This window comes from Octodon degus, unplaced genomic scaffold, assembly GCF_000260255.1.
Source record: "Octodon degus isolate 3935 unplaced genomic scaffold, OctDeg1.0 scaffold00109, whole genome shotgun sequence".
NCBI lineage: Eukaryota > Metazoa > Chordata > Mammalia > Rodentia > Octodontidae > Octodon > Octodon degus.
This window is the reverse complement of record NW_004524685.1, coordinates 2,153,632-2,168,985: the sequence shown is the minus strand read 5'-3', so window position 1 is coordinate 2,168,985 and position 15,354 is coordinate 2,153,632. Positions and strand designations below refer to the sequence as shown.

At 42.4% G+C, this 15,354-nt stretch overlaps 2 pseudogenes; both read left to right on the top strand.

The window, feature by feature from the left end:
• The window catches only part of LOC101575485, a 20,136-nt pseudogene extending 10,709 nt beyond the window's left edge, over window positions 1-9,427 (top strand).
• A 184-nt stretch (window positions 9,428-9,611) lies between these two features.
• Window positions 9,612-14,967, top strand: LOC101575088 (annotated as a pseudogene).
• The last annotated feature ends 387 nt before the right edge of the window (window positions 14,968-15,354 follow it).

Sequence of the window (15,354 nt, the reverse complement as noted above, 5' to 3'; positions counted from 1 at the left end):
TCCACATTTAGAACTACGGAATGAGACGAGAGAGAGAGAGAGAGAGAGAGAGAGAGAGAGAGAGAGAGAGAGAGAGAGAAACAGACAGACAGACAGACAGACAGACAGACAGACAACCAGCCAGCCAGCCAGCCAGTCAGCCAGTATAATTGGGGAGAAACCCACAAGGTTGAGAAAGCTTCCAAATGGCATAGGTAATGGGAGAACTATTTCAGGTCAGCATGTGATTGTCTTTACTTCCAAAAGGGTGTGTGTAGGGGCAACTTGAGGAGTAAGCAGGGCACATTGTTTTTATTATTTGAGTTAAGTTTTTTTTTTTTTTTTTTTTGTGGTCCAGGGATTGAACTCAGGACCTTATGCTTGCCAGGCAAGCACTTATTCTGCTGAGTTATCTCCCTGGCCCCTCGAGTCAGGGTTTGAAATAAGGGGTGGATTAGTTGCTTGGATGTTTACACTACCTACCTTCTGTTCCCTTGAATATGACAATTCCTCCCCTGTTGAGGCCACACACGATCTCTCTCTCTTTCTAAAGATCCCCTTTCTTAATCTCTGAAAAAAGAACATTTGCTTATCCCTTAAATTATGGCAAAATATTGTATCTTAAAAATGATTAAGATTTTATTGCATTTTGTTCCTCAATTGTGCTAACTCTTCCTTCTTCAGGATAAACAATTTCACCAGAAAAGCTATAGCCAACATGTTCCAAAGGGATATTATAACACAGTTGTATCTCTATATTCATAGGGAAGCAGTTCCAGGATTCCATTCTATACCAAAATCTGCAGATGCTTAAGTACTTTATAATAAATGGCATAGTATATGCATCTAACTTATACACAACTTCTGCATACTTTAAATCACCTCTGTATTACTTATAACACCCAGTACGATGCAAATGATATGCAAATAGTTGCCATACAGTATTGTTTAGGGAATAATAACAACAAAAAGTCAGTACATGTTTAATACAGATGTAGTTTTTTCCCCTAGAATATTTTTGATCTGAGCTTGGTTGAGTGAGTGATTATTGAACCCTTAGATACAGAGGGCGAACTACGCATTGCTGAAAAATTAAACCTACTTGGTAAATAGAAGAATGGACATGTTCAAACTAGAATGCCCTAGCTATCTGTTCCACAAAAGTCTCTGCTGTACATTTATGTGGAAGGGATTGTTCTCTTCTTTGGTTTCTGAACTTTGCTGAAGTACATCTGTTGTTTTGAGGAGAAGCTCAACCATCTCAAATGAAGCCTAGGAAAACCAGTTGCACTCTCTGTACACGTGACTTCAGCAAATCTCTTGTGCTTCCAGGCACGTTGGAGATCCTGTGGGTGCAACTCCTCGGAGACCAAGGGCAAGATAATCAGTCCAAGGAGACAGTTAATTTTAGTACAAAAGAGGCTAGATGTGATTTATTTCCAACACCAGTGAACCAAAAGAGCTAACAATCATCAGGACAAAACTTAGAACCATCAAATACTCCATGTTAAAAATGGCCACGTCAACTGATCTCTGTCTCCTCATTAGCAAGGGAGATGGGCTTCAGGTGGCCCAGGATTATTTTCAGATTGTCTTTACAAGGAAAGCTGTTTGAATCATGGAAGAAGTAGAGAAATTGGTTTGGAGACAAGAAACAGAATAGGAGAAGAAAAGCAAGTGAAAGAAGACAGGAGCATTTTTATAGGAATACCATAGCTCATTTGTCATTTCCTTCATTGTCATTATCTTTGGAAAGCATAATACTAGGACAGGATCCATAGGACTTATGCCATCTCTTAATTATCTCTTCTCAGCTGCTGCAAGGAAGTCCTCTCCACAACTCTGTGGCCTGTGGAGCAGAGCTGAGGGCATCCATTGCAAGCCCAGACTTTCTTCCTGGCCACATCTCCACTTCTAGGACGGGGATTGTTGCGTCTCACCCAGCAAATGTGTTTTCCCCGCACTTGAGTGGAGCATGAGAACCTGTCAAAGGGCATTTCTTGTAGTCTCATTTTCAATTTCTTCAACTCTGCAAAACATCCTTAGAATCTCCTTTTCCTGTTCCTGAGACTCACATCTAAATCCCAGGGCTTGGAGGAAACACTTCATCAACAGCAGGAAGAGGGTTCTGATGACAACATACAAGGTCCTTTAATAAAGGAAAAGCTTTAGATCTTTCCTGTTCTTTTTGAAGGTCATTGTTTACCAGAGTACTTTGGATCCTGAATCTTGTTCCTGCTGTTTAATCCCTTTGTCTTCTCCAGAGCCATTACGTCATGAGCCAGTTTCTGCTATTGCCTTCATATGTAACACATCTTATGTTCCTCATCTTTTCATGAACTAGGACACTGGCTTAATTATCTGTGAGTCTCTTGTACCTGCGTCAGTACCCAGTGTTTATGAGTGAGTGAGCAAGAGGCACTAAATGAAAGAATGCCATTTATGTTGAGGGAATAGTAATTAAATTGAGAATGAAGCTGTCTACATCTATCCCTGGCAAATAAGAAGAGAAATGTTCTGAGACTCTCTTATCTGTGAGAAGACTCAAATCGATGTCTTCTCTTATTCTTACAGAGAAGGCTCTGGGGTGTTGCTCTGGCTATGGGAGCAGCATCCCGGGCCATGGTGGCATTTAGAGCTGAGCTCTCCCTTAGGCATCCGTGGTGCACATTTCAGAACAGGGATTTACAGTTATCTCTTCCTACTTCTAGTCATACTTTCCCTTTCCTTGCTTTGTATGTACTGCTCACACCTACAGAGATTGTAAGCTACTCTATCTGTCCTGTCAAAAGTCCTGTTCTGTGAACAGATTAGGGCATTGTTACAGGTTTTCAAAAGGCATTCTATCTTTTTAAGTTTTCTTCAGGTATGGGAGTTCAGGAAGGAAACATATTTGAGGAGGAAAATGATTTCCTGTTAGTTTAGTGTTTTTAATACATCAAGATGTTTTGTCAAATAGGGGAACAATTACATCTGCTATAGTTGGTGAGACACTGGATCGTCTATTTCTCCTGCAAGCATCCTTTTGGCATCTCTTCTAGAGCACCCTGGCATTCCATGACTACCAGAGAATGGTCGTTCAGAGAGCTCTGCAAGGAGTGCTTATTCCGTCTGCACCCTGTTAAGACTTCTGATGGTGCCCTCTACTCTCTCTGATCTGCTCATTTTTACAGCTACAGGGCTGGGGCACAAAGCCAGCATCATGTAGGGAGTCTCCAAGTGCCAATGTCCACATCCTTCATTCACGTCCTTTAAGGGTTTTCTTTCACATTTTCTGATTGTGTTTCTGAGTACATGGTGTCAACAGCTCTCAGAACTGTTAAGTTTTCTATTTATCCTCGGGCCAGGAAAAGGCACAGATCACTGCAGTGTAAAATTACCAGTGGTTTTGACAGTGACCTGGAAGAACTGTAGAATGAAGAAATTTAGCCTTGAGAGCTGAGGTTCAGCCCCAGGCCCATCTTACCCAAGAAGTTCTGCTCAATTATACAGGTCACAAGAAGTTCTGCTAGTCTTGAAAATATTGAACTCATCAAACTTAAGTTTGGTGTTGTTGACACATCTTGATGAATGGCCAGCTTTAGACACCAAGTACGGTATTAACTTGTTCCTTTCCTCCTTTATTTCATTCCTACTCCATCTTCATTTTGAAATGTAATTCTATGAGTTTTGAGAGTTACTTTTTATATCTTTTGTAGGTCTCTGCAAATCAGTAATGCTCTTCTGAAGCCTCGAAGACTCACTGAAATGGTATAAGTGACCATATTTGCTAAAGAAGGGACTATTTCTTAGCAATCACTCTTGCCAGGCTCTTCCTCAGAGAGAGAATATCATAATGGCTAAGAGCGCTGGCTTCAGAAGCTTCTGGTGGAAGCCTCACTTTGCCACTTCTTAGCTATGGATTTGCGAATGAGTTACCTTCAGTATGCCTCAGTTTTATCATTTGGAAAATGGGGGACAGCAGTACTAATACTTCTTTGGGCTGCTTGAGTTTATTGCTATAAAGCACTCAATGCCTGCATATAAAATGCTCTCAATAAATACTGGTTACTGTATTAGTCAGTGTAGGATGCAGTATTAAAATACTACAGACCAGATGGCTCACACAATAGAATTTTTTTCTCTTGGTTCTGGAGGTTGGAACTGCAAGGTCAGAATGGCAGCATGGTTGTAATCTGGCACAATCTTCCTTCCCGGCTTGTGTCCACCATCTTCTTCCTAGGTAATCACATGCCAGAATGAAAGAAACATCTCTCCCACCCTCATGACCTCATTTAACCTTAATTACCTCCTAAAAGCCCTAAGTACAAATATGGCCATGGAGATTAGAGCCTCAACATACTAATTGTGGGGAGACAATTTAGTACATAGCCTGTTCTATTTTTAGTTAGATGATAACTTAGAACTGCTGTAGATGTAGTATGCATGTAGAATCACAAAGTTCACTCTGGGAAGGATAAAAACATAGACTTAACACAGAAATTGGATGAATAAGTGTGATAGAGTTCAGGATACTAGTGCTTTAATCAGAAGACAGTTCTTCTGTGCGTTCTTAGTCTATGAAGCTCCTCTCTTAGTCAAATCCCTGTTCGGATGATCATGAGCCTTCTACAAGGAGTTCTTAGTAGTCATTAACCTTGTGAGTAGTTACTTCCTAACTGTGGTCTATTACCTTGGTTCCAAAGACAAGTTTCAATTTCTTTACATATAATTTAGGCACTGTGGATGGCCAAATGTACACATGAAGTTCTCAAGAGTTACCTTCCACGTGCCTCAGTTTTATCATTTGGAAAATGGGGGACAACAGAACTAATACTCACTTCTTTGGGCTGTTGGAATTCATTGCTATAAAGCACTCAGCACCTACATATAGAATGTCCTCAATAAATATTAGCTACAGGGGCCAGGGAGATGGCTCAGTAGAATAAGTGCTTGCCTGGCAAGTGCAAGGGCCTGAGTTCAATCCCTGGTTCTGCCAAAAGCAAAACAAAACAAAATAAATATTAGCCACAGTATTAATCAGGGTAGGCAGCCATATTAAAATACTACAGACTTAAACAATAGAAATTTTTTCTCTTGGTTCTGGAGGTTGAAAGTGCGAGGTCAGAATGGCGGCATGGTTGAGAGGACCCTTAAAAGGATGAGAGTCCCAGAATCCCAGAGGCCTTTTCTTTACTATTGTTCCCACAAAAACCTTCCTTAGTTTTCTCTTTCTGAATCTTTCATATCTTCAATGTGAGTGACAAATTCCAAGGATTATACAACTGGTTCCTCTGTGTTTCTGTTTTTGGAAATTCTGCATAGTCCAGCACTTCCTTTGGAATGCAACATCTGTGGTACCTTGGTGCCTCAGTCAGAATGCCTAGTTTAACATCTTGTCATGTTTGGAAACGCATCCTTCATAGCTTGTCATGGTACACTGAATACAGGACATGCATACCTCTTTAAGCCTCAGGGATGGACCAATAGTTAGTGTTAGATAAGGAAGGAAACAAGCATTCATGGAGTTTGAATAATTTGCCTAAGTAATTTTCATATAATTAGAAAACAGCAGAGGCAAAATTGCTGTTTAGATCTGTATGTTCAGGTACATCTGCATATTTAATGTATATAAAATCAGGGTACATTTGTTATATGACAAAGTGCTCATAAAATCCTACCCAGGCAAATACTTGTTTAAATTTTATCTTCCTTAAACTCTCTTAATTATATTTATTAGTCTCTTAAAATACATTCAAGGGTATTTGAGTTTTTTGGCAAATTTAAGAAAATACTGAAGATTGAGGTCTTAGTTTTCCTTCTGTTGTAGCCTTTCTCTTTTGCCTCATGAATGTGGAATGGGTAATTTCCACTTATATAGCCTTTGAGGGTCTTTTTATTTAAACTATAAAATTAGTGACTTTGACATTGTCCCAAGAGGATGTGTTTATTAACTTGGTTATAAATATTTGAACTCCACAGTCTAAGTTCAATTTCTCAGATCTGAGGAAGACATGTTAACATGTATTTATAATTTATTACTTCCCTAATATTACTGTGAGTTTCGAAAGCCAAAATGTGGCTTCTGCTTCTTAACTTCCACAGAAGACAGAAAACAGATATTTCTATTTACATTCCCTAAAACCAGCTTTTATTTGTATTAAGGCACATGCCTACGAAGTAATAGGGAACCGAGGGGCAAATAACCCCTGAAAGATCCTAGAGAGGAGAAAAACCAGGTTATCTTCTGGGTGTCAGAGTCAATGAACAATATTGGATGCTGGAAAACAGTGGAGCAATGCCTTTGCCATTCTGAGACAAAGTAGTTTTGATCATAGAATTCTATACCCAGCCCAATCACCAGTTAAATAGGCAAAACATATCAGATATATAAAGTACTATGTGTTAGACTTCTGAAAAGATAACTAGCTATGAGGTCTAGTAAAGTGAAAGACATCATGAAAGAGGAATGCCTGAGATACAGGAAATAAATCCAACGCGTAGAAAGGGCGGGACTCGAAGGGCAAGAGCTTGCAAGTGCTGAGAAGCAAGCTACCTAGGTGGGGGCAGAGATTAGGAAACCCCTGGTGGATGGCTCAGGAAACAAAGAGTGGTCCACACATGAAAGTATTTATTTCATAATAATCCTATAAATTCTATTTTAGATTTATAGATCGCTAATTGTTAGGGTCAAACCCATGGAAGGCGTAATTATGATTACAGGAAAGAATATAAACTTTTGACAACTTAAATGCATAAACAGAGGCAGCAGATACTGAGATGTGGCATATGGGCATGGTGGAAGAAGGGAGGATAAGGACAAAATGTAGTTATCTAACGTACATAATTTTTTTTTTTGGAACCGGGGATTGAACTCAGACCCTTGAGCTTGCCAGGGAAGCACTTATTCCACTGAGCCATCTCCCCAGCCGTACCTAAATTTTGTGAAGCAAGAAACAGACATTTCTTGTATTATTTAACATGACAAATGTAATCCATGAGAGAACCTAAGCTACAGGTATTAGCACTTGAGAAGAGGAAAGTGGATAAAGTAGGGGCAGGCTGTGCAAGGGAACAAAATATCACTCATATAAGAAAGCGAATAGTCATTATTTAAAGTAGATAAAAAGACAAATAGGGACTTCATCTGAATTAAAAGATAAACACCAAAATATTATAAAATAGATCAATAAAAATTAATAAAAATGATTATGTATGGGGGTGAAAGGTTGGGCACAAGGAGGAAAAATGTGATATTTTATTGTAAGTTCTTCTCATCTTGTTTATTTTGTTCACATGCATGATCTATTTTGTAATATGTATACATATATTTAATTGATTAATTTCAAATAATGCTTGTGAGACCATTTTAGTCTGTTGCCTATTCAAACTTTTCAGCCCATCCTGGTAATGGTCGTGGGGTGGATTTTACTCAGAAAGCTGGGTGCCCCTAGGTAGATGCTGATGGGAATGGGGTGAGAATGACCACTGGAAGGACCCACTCATCCAGGTAGTGGAGTGAGATCCACTCATGCAAGGATCGGAGTGGACTGTATTTTTCAGTGCCTTGTTCTACATATTAAGGATGTGCAGGTTACCTTCTGTATTAATTAAAAGTAAATATAGAAGTCCAAAGCAGCAAAATCTGCAGCATCAAGAGAACAAGAAGAGTCCAGCCCTCATCACCGAGACGTCAACTGACCACGTACGTGCCAGTTGGTCAGCCTGGTGTTAAACACCACTGAATGTGGGTCAAGATTGGTACTATCCGAGTTCATCTCATCAGTTTGAATGCAGGCTATGGGGAGAATGGATACTCTTTTGTTTCCCTACCTAGCTATGAGCTTTTGGTTTTCATGAGCTGTTTCCATTTCTCCTTTTCACTCCATGTACCACCGATTTTCCCCAATTGCTCTTGTAATTGACTTTGCTACTGAAAGAAACTCCTAGAATGTAAGAATTTCTTTATTATGTACTTTGCCCCAAGAATGTGTCAGTCAGGGCTAAAGCAATAGACCCAGGGCAGGCAGCCAATTTACATCTGATGACAACACTGCGGTAGAGTAGTTGCAGTACGCTGACTTTGGAGTGAGTTTGCAGCACTGACCCGGGAAAGACAGCCTGGAGCAGCTGGCTAGGCAAACAGGGTACCTGCCTCGGCTCAGCGCAGCAAAGACCATGGCTTGAAAGCATTCCCTCTTTGTTCTTTCTTGTTATTCATAACGGGGTGAAGTGGATTTCTAAACCTGCTAGCAGAAAGCGAGTTTTGGCCTGACTTTTATGGGAGTTTGCGTTTACTTTGTGAAAGGGGAAGCAGCAAAAAGAATCATAGGAATTTGGTGTGTGGGGGTAGCGGTTGCTTAAATTGTTCTGAGAAGAATGTATCTGTAAGATTTTAATGTTTAGGAGGTGGAGAGGACACTCAGAGGGCATGAAGTTCTTTGTGGTGTGTTGAGATAGGGAGTTTTCAGAGGAGCTCAGAGTTTCTGAGCTTCTTGAAGCTGTCCTGAGAGCTTCTTTGGAAGAACACCCGTTCCCTTATGTGTACTCGGTGTTCATTCCATCAGCAGGAGTAGTTCCAGCTCTACATTAAGAGGTGGAATTCTTGGACGCAGAAATAATGTAGAGGTGTGTCTGTAGATTGGAGGGTCACTTTTCCAAACAAATCAATAGGAAATTGGTTCTATGGTCTGTTTAGTCTGGTAATAAAAGACACTATATTTCTCCAGCCCATCAAATTCTTGATACCCAAGATACTCCTCTCAAATCCTTGGTAGGACATACTCAAGATTAATAGCTTGTCATTCTCTAGTGAGGAAGATTCCTGAAGAGGATCTTTCTTTCTCACCACCCCTGCAGCGAACTTTTTGGGTTAATTTTAAGAGCTTTGGAAAACATTTCATTATGTCCTATGTACTTTCATCTTCCTAAATACTGAATAGGTTTCTTTTATCCCTGGGCTGGGGGAGGGGCTGCAGTTGAAGATGAACTGGGAACCCGACTGGTCATCACTGTGGTCTGAGCTGTGTGAGGATCCCCCCTTTTATTCTATTACCTCTGTGGGTGGTTCAGCTGTAGAAATCCTTCCATGCCCTTCAGTAGACTTGGCACCAAGTGAGATGGAGGCTTTTGGGCTTTCTTGAGGCAGAGACCTGGGGCGCTCACCAGGGAGGCTGCACCTGGACTGGACCCGTCTGTACTGATGGCATTGGGTCCTGTACTATCGCACAGCCCTAAAAATAGCTCTCAATTAACATTGCATTTCAAGAATTGGAAAATTTCCCAGAAGTCCATTCTTTTTTCCTTTTCTATTTCATTACATTTTGCAGTAATAATACACAAGCCTGCAGAAAACATGACGGGTAATGAAAAAATGTAATTAATATAAGCAGTGTAAAGCATGTTTTTTTCTCTGTTGTCCTTGCAGAAAATTGCTGCTTTAAACCAAGCAGGATATGAAAATGCATAACCCCCCTAATCTGCTGTGGTTTGTAAATATCTTATGCAAAACAGTTAAGTCAACTGTCAGATATTTTAAAACATTAAGTCACATTTTCTTGTAAAAATTTTTTTCCCCAACAGGACAAATGGAATGATTTGGGTAACTGTTCATGAGGGGTGGGGGATGATGATGTTGATAAAGTTTTTCAACCATGAACCTAAAAGTGGGAAGATCCTCCTGTCTGGATGTCTGCTCTGTCCTTTCATTTTACCTGAGAGGTATGAAGGCTGCTGCTCCTTGGTACACTCAAGTTAGGACACAGGAAAAGTAGAAGTTCCTGTCACTATTTCATGCCAACATACCCTGTCCATTCGTCAACAGAAAGGGACTAAAAAGCTAAGAGGCTGTGGTACGTCCTTGCACTCTTGAGACCATTTCGATTCACGTATTCGTACCAGTCATCTCCTAGAAGAGTTTGACTAGGAAGCCACAACAGAATCTCAAAGCTGAAATAAAATATTTTTCTTAAAACATTTTCTGAGACTGGTGCTTATTTTATTTGTTCGTTTCTTTGTCCTTTTTTTTTTAACCGTAGCTGACATATATTCTTGGTTATTATTTGTTTCTACCTTGTTCCTGGTCCTGATGGTTTCCCGGATGGTCCTGATGCGTGTGTGAACTTGGAGATTTCACTCAGGAGCTCTCAGCCACGTCCCCTCTGCTCCACTGAACTCCCTGGTGAAGGTAGGTTCCCCGGCTGAGAAGCAGTGCCGCTCTCCTGTGGCGTTCCGGGCAGCCATTTGGAGTCCCAGATGTAGGAAATGAAATAATCCACGCTCCTACAGTCACAAAGTGCCCATCTGGCACCCAGGAACCTTGCGAGATAGAAGCACACAAGCGTGCGCTCACTTTTGTTATGACATTTCATAAACAAAGCTGCAGCCGTCTAGAGAAAAAGGGCTTTAGTATGATAATATTCACTTTGTACTCCTCACTCCTCTTTTTTCTGGTGGCTCCTGTCATCACACAGACTCTCTCTCTCTCTCTCTCACACACACACACACACACACACACGCACGCACACACACACAGAGGTTTTTTTCAGACTTAGGTAAGGGGAGGGGATTGTATTCAAAATGGCAACAACTTTCCAGGGGGTCTGATTGAGAAATTTCCATCAACAGCTGACTCCCTCACCCCACCGTTCAGTCCATGTTACTGTTTTTGTGCCTTTGTCCTGGGCCATGCAAGTGATTGTGCAAAGTGTGACCCATCAGTTCTTAGCTCACTCTATTCATGGGCCTCACCCTGAAAAGACAAAGCAGGAATTTCGTAAGTCACAGCAACAGTCCTGTGGGATAGTCCTGCAGTCAGATTTATAGGAGAGCCTCAAAAGTGACCTCAATATGTTTTATTGTTGTTGTTAGTTTCTTGGAGGACTTTGTGCCAGGCTGGCAGCCATGGAAACCCAGCAAAAAGGGTGTCGGCCAGAGAACACTGGGGGCTGAGTGTGCGTGCGTGTGCATGTGCGTGCGTGTGCGTGTTGCATGAATGCCGAAGAATGACTGTCCCTCAGAATGTTAGCTGCTAATGCACAAGCCTAAGCTCAATTAGAGATCCATGCAGGTGTGTAAACTAAGCCTAGGGGGCAGGGTCTAATTGTTATGCCAGCTTCCTATGCAATCTATAGCACTAACACTATTATCTTTTATTTATTTATTTATTTTTGGCGGAACCAGGAATTGAACTCAGGCCCTTGCTCTTGCCAGGGAAGCGCTTATTCTACTGAGCCATCTCCCCAGCCCCCACTATTATCTTTCAAAAAGAGACTTTCAAGAGATGTAGTACTCAGTGACTACAGCGAGATCTCCAAAATGGCTGTTAACTCCGGACACTGTGAAAAGGTCCCGTGACAAGGATGCAGCTGAAATGAAGAACCAGTTAAGTCGTGTACTGATTTGTATTATCCTAGCACTGAAATGAGGAAGAAGATAGCCTCCGACACTGCACTCGATGCCGTTCGGAACTGTAATAAGAAACATCAGGTTGCATTACCCTTCCCAGATATCATACTTGGCTCCCTCCGCAGTTCTAGCCTCCCAAGGAGGCATCTTCAGCATAATTAGATTTTTGGCCCCGGAGTGGGAGCACAAGGGTCCCTACAGCGGCACAGGCCCAGTCCTGGTCCCAGCTGACTGTGCAGCACACGGGAGCAGGGAAGTGGAGTCTTGGTGCCTAAGTGGAGTCTAAGATGTCCCCGCGGAGTCTTGGTGCCTGGGTTCAGGAAAGTCAGGGAGGGGAAAACCAAGGGGGCCCCTCCTGCGGGAAGCTGCTCACGCTGCTCAGGCTGTGCTCCCGCCCCTCCAGGGAGTGCCAGCTTCCTGTTTGCGAGCCCAGGGTACCAAGCGAGTAGCACAATGCGATGTTTGTAAATATGATAAACCATTACAATATTACAGCTTTTCATTTGGAAAGCCATTTAGGCAAGAAATGATTACTGACCCATGATATGTAAATGACGGAAATGCAGAAATTAGTATTTGGGTCAACTCATGTATTTTTCAACCATGAAATGAAAATCTCAGTGTTCACATTCTAATTCATACATGAAAGCATCCCAGTGCTATTAGTTGACGATTGTGTTAATTTATTGTCTTAGTTAATGTTTTCAGAGCCGCCATGAAGTTGTATGTCTACTTTTAATGCACTGATGTTGCCGCTGAAAGAGGAAAGCGTGTTCTTCGGAGCCAGTGGGTTTCCTGAGGGAATTTTACATCAGTCGAGTGGTAAGGAAATGAGCCTAAGGTGGAGCCTGGGGAATCCCCTCTCCAAATTCACACAGAGGGTCAGCTTACCGTGTCTCTTTTGAATTCATGAAAGACACAGAGCTGGGGGTCGTGGCACACACTTGTAATCCCAGTGCTCTGGGAGACTGAAGCAGGAATGTCACAAGTTCTAGCCCAGCCTGGCACCTTGGTCATTTAGCAAGACTCACCTCAGAATAGAAGCTATGAAGGGCTGGGGACCTAGATGAGTGCAAAGGCCCAGGGTTCAATCCCCACTGTTGTTAGCAACAAACAAAAAAGAAAATGGAGATGGACATTTATACCACTGTGACAGCTTCGAGGTGACATTGGGAACACAAAAGAATCACAAAATGACCTTTTTCATTAATGTTCAGGATGGAGATACTATGAAAATGACAGAAACTCAAAGGGAAAGAGAACATTTAGGAAGGCTTTCGAAGCAATAGAGTGAGTTGACTGACTCTAAAGGCTGCCGTGCGGACAGAGACCCTACTTTACAGAAACCGAGGTTGGGTTCTGCGGAGCGCAGTGTGGCAGTGCTGCGGGTGCGGCAGGTTGCACCTGAGCTCACGCAAGCTGCACCCTGGAGACCACTCAACTCAGGGCTCCTTCTTGGAGAAACAGACCACGTGTGACGGGGAAACTAGGTGGCCCACATGGGTTATGTCTAAATGCTGCGAGATTGGAGTTGGGAGAGACTGCAACAGGAAAGCAAGCAGAGAGGGAGGAGGAGCAATCCCAATGTTGGCGAAAAAGGGCCCTCTGTTGGGTATTTCTGCGCATGTGTATTCCGAGGAGCGGTAGAGCTGAGGGAAGGAAAGGGTGCGGCTGAGGGACAATGCAGTAAGGCCTAATGCTGCCTGCAGAGGGACAGAGTGGTCGTCAATCCCATAAATTCAATGGCTTTTTTTTTTTTTTTTTTTTTTTTAAAGCAAAGTGAGCAGAGAATAACTGCAGTACGAAAATGCTGATGGCTTTGCTTGTAAGCTAATTAATTGGCTAGAGGGAACCCTTGGTGTTTCTACTGCACTATAGCCCTCTTTCGCATCCTCCGTGCGTTCCAGGCTGAGACTGGCCAGTGCAGAGGCATGACCTTAGTCCACCTTGGCCGCTGGATGTAGGGTGAGCCTACACCAGGAAGACAATAACTCAGCTCATCGCTATCCTCAGGAGGTCTCAAGGTCAAAACAGACTCGCTGCCAGACATAGTTGAGTCAGTAGGCAAGACCAGTTTCTCCATGGTGAGTGTACTTGCTCCTCCAGAGTTCTGTGTAAATTCCTAGCATGTTTTTCCTGATGTCCCCACAGAGGGTGAGAGTCAGAGATGCTAAACAAATTCTTCTAGATGCAAGACAGTCCCATGCAAAGAAGATCATGCAGCATACCACATGGCTTTTTTTTTTTTTTTTTTTTTTTTTTTGGAGAAATGGTCTCACTAGGTAGCCAAGTTGTCCAGTCTGGCCTCAGCCTTGTGGTCCTACTGCCTAGGCTTCCAAGAGTGCTGAGCTTCCCAGCATGCTTTGCCACTAGCACATGACATTTTAGTATCATGCCAGGCTTGTGTGGAGGCGAGCCTATTTATGATGATATAAGTCTAAAATCTAACTCCAGCTTACATATTTTGCTGCCCAATTTTAATGCATACTAAATTTTCCATGTATTTGCAACTACCATGTAAATCAGAGGGAAGACTATATTTTTTTCCATCTCAGAATTTTGCAAAGAATTGAACACTGGAGCAAATCTCATCACCTGGAGCAATATAGCTCTGATACGACGGTGCTACTTCAGGTTGTGATTCTACATATGGATGCAAGCATTTGACCACTTCATGACCCAAATGTACCTACTTAAATACATTTTATTGTGAGTTAATTTCCCTTTTTTCTTCTTAATATATATGTAGAGTGTTTTTTTTTATATATGTAGAATGTTATATCAATGTTTTAACAATATGTATATGGGCAGTATATTATGACATATATGTTCTGGACCCTACTGGGGGAATTATAAAGTATTTGTTATGAGAAGATTCCAGGTCGCTCTTTCTCTTGGAGCAGGCAGTGGTGGTGGCTTCTTTTGCAACTATTGCCAAGATTAAGGCTTGGGATCTTCGAGGCAAGAAGAAAGAAGAGTTGTTGAAACAGCTAGACAACCTGAAGGTGGAGCTGTCACAGCTGCGGGTCACTAAAGTGACTGGCAGTGCGATGTCCAAACTCTCCAAGATCCGAGTTGTCCGCAAATCCATTGCCCGTGTTCTCACTGTCATCAACCAGACCCAGAAAGAAAATCTCAGAAAATATTACAAGGCAAGAAGTACAAGCCCCTGGACCCGCGGCCCAAGAAGACGCGAGCCAGGTGCCGCTGGCTCAATAAGCTTGAGGAGAAGCTGACGATTAAGAAGCCACAGCGGAAGGAGCAGCTATACTCTTCTGCGCAAGTTCGATGTCAAGGCTTGAGCAGTGTCACAATAAAACTCAAACTCTGGCAAAAAATAAAAAAAAAAAAATAAAAATTCCAGGTCTAGTGAGGTGAGACCTAGAAACAGAGGAAAACTACCCATGGAATCCTGAGAGTGGCTCGCTTTCATCTTATTTCTACACTGCATTAGCCAGTGACTTTTGTTCAACCTCTCTGGTAAGTGTGCAAGGGTTCAGAGCCATGCAAGCATGCTTAAGCATGCAGGTCATTGACAATGACCTATGAATCGTGTACTCCTCCATATCGCAGATGTTGGCCCAACTTGGTATGGTGGCTTAGGGGACGTGGATAAAACTTGATATCTTAGAGGTTAGAGTTCTACAGATTATTGTATGTATGGCCCAAGAGGAGGTAGTGGGTGTCCAGAGTGCCCCAGGGGTGGGAGCTGAGAGCCCATTCCTGGAAGGTCAGGCAGACAAGAGATTTCAGAATCAAAAGCACATGAAAGCAAACGTACAACCCTTGGGACCAGGCTGGGGAGGTGAGGAGAGTCTACCCCATGGCATGGGACCAGGCAAGAGCAAAGTCTGAACTCCAGTGACCATGACTGGGGCCCAGAAACACAAGTACTAAGTTGAAATCTGATACCCCAAGACCGGGGCTAGATAAAATGTTGGGCTCAAGGTAGCAAGCCAGAATTCAGAGGGCAGAGCTAGAGCAAGCCAG